Below are 2,028 nucleotides of genomic sequence, written 5' to 3'. Positions count from 1 at the left end.
GCAGCATTGCAGCATTGGCGATGGTGCCTCAGATGTGGCAGACTTTCAGGACGACAGAAGATTAGTGCCATCCAGCATCGGGATATAGCTGTAGGGTTTCACAAACCATTCCTATTTCTAGCTTGAGGAATTGATTTTTTTCCCAGTCCATCTTAACATTGCTGCTTTAATCACAGATCAGATAAAAAGGACACGTGCACAACCTCCAAATAAAATCCTGTTGTAGCCTAGACAGTGAAATGGTATGATGTCAGGAGGCTTTAAAACTGCCGCTCTTTTTGGATCCCCCAAAGTGTATCTGCACTCTCCTCCAAATGGGCCCCTTCCTCAGGAGTCAGAGTCACCTTCAAAAGGTCTGCAATTCCATTCTGTCCCAAGATGCAGGGAACACTAAGGAAGACATCATCCTTTATTCCATAGAGACCCTTAATCATGATGGAAATTGGGTGCACTCACCTGAGATTCTTCATTATACTCTCTGCCAAATCTGCCACAGAGAGTCCAAACGCCCAGGATGTGAAGCCTTTCAGTTGATCGCCTCATAAGCACTCTTGACTACCTCCATGTGAACCTCTTTCCACTGTTTCTTATGTGCATCAGCCCCTAAATCCGGGTGCAGAGTCCTCAGGGAGACACCAGCAACATTCACTCCACTCCACACACATTAGAGTATCCATGTTCCCCAAGGACCCACCCATGACAGCTTAATAAGTGAACTCCCAGCCTTTCCTCCATCAGGTAATGGAATCGGGCTGAATCCAGATTGCAGCCACTTCCAAAAACACAGCTTTTTGGAAAGCCACTTGTCTTCCAAGCCACATAGTCAAGATATCCACTGGATTTTAAACAATAAGCAGCTTGCAGTTTGGGCTGTATTTTTTAACATTAGAAATGATGAATTTAAGAATGTTCATATTACACTGGACCAAATTAAGACAGCTTTCTCCCTCTTGCTGATGTGCCCCAGCTATGATAATGACCAGCTTGGAGTTTGCAGTTACATTATAGTCTTTGCCAGAGACAATCTTTGGTGTTCTAAGGAAAAGGCTGCCATGTTGGAGATCCATCATCTCTCCCTTCAATTTATCTTTCATGATATCAACAAGAGCAAGTTCATCTACCAAGTCTTTCATTAAGATATTGATGGCACAGGCCATGTGAGCAGCATCAACCCCAACAACTGTAATCATATTCTGGTTGGGGTGGGGGTGGTCTATATTTCCTTTAGAAGATTATGAATCAGCTGATCCTTGAGAATTGCCATATTGGACTTGGAACCAAAAGGAATCGGGAATGCATATTGGGTGGCCATCGGGGGAGCACAGCAATGAGATCTGGACTTGGTGGCAGCGGCTCCAGCCACTGTGTTATTTTAAGCCACAAGTTCTTTGTAATATGTTACAGAATCAACAGAAGACTAATCACATATGGTAGACATTGAAGAAATATAAACTTTCAATTTTCCCTTTACAACTGTTCAGATGTTTCTTTTCTCACCCCCTAGACAGCAGACATTGTAAATTTATTTGCAATGACCAGAACCCATGCCAGGCATACTGGAGGTGCTCTAGCATAGATGAAAAACCATACTAGTGAATGTAGGTGTCTTGGTAAACCAGCATTGGTTGTGTTCCTAAGGTGTGATGATGCATTAGGCTGAATAAAGGCCTCCACAGATGTTCATGTCCTAATCCCCAGAACTTGGGAGTATGATATCTTATGGGCAAAGGGAATTTGTACCTGTGATTAAATTAAGGTCTTGAGATAGCATGATGGTTAATTTTATGTGTCAACTAACAGGGTTGGTGATACTCAGATAGCTGGTGAAACATTTCTGGGTATGTCTGTGAGGGTCTCTCTGGAAGGGATTAGCACTGAATCAATAGACTGAGTAAAGAAACTCTGCTTTCACCAACTCTTTCATCATACAACCTGTTGAGAGTCCGGGTAGAACAAAAAAGTGGAGTAAGAATGAATTTGCTCTCTCTTCTTGAGCTGGAACCTCCATCTTCTTCTGCCCTTGGACAG

General features: G+C 43.0%; 1 pseudogene; it reads right to left on the bottom strand.

The window, feature by feature from the left end:
* Nucleotides 1-260: 260 nt before the first annotated feature.
* LOC105727214 (L-lactate dehydrogenase A chain-like) lies at nucleotides 261-1,264 on the bottom strand (annotated as a pseudogene).
* Between the last annotated feature and the right edge of the window lie 764 nt (nucleotides 1,265-2,028).

This window comes from Aotus nancymaae, unplaced genomic scaffold (assembly GCF_030222135.1).
Source record: "Aotus nancymaae isolate 86718 unplaced genomic scaffold, 86718_ANA_hifiasm-v0.15.2.pri h1tg000006l, whole genome shotgun sequence".
NCBI lineage: Eukaryota > Metazoa > Chordata > Mammalia > Primates > Aotidae > Aotus > Aotus nancymaae.
This window is presented reverse-complemented; position numbering and strand designations above follow the sequence as displayed.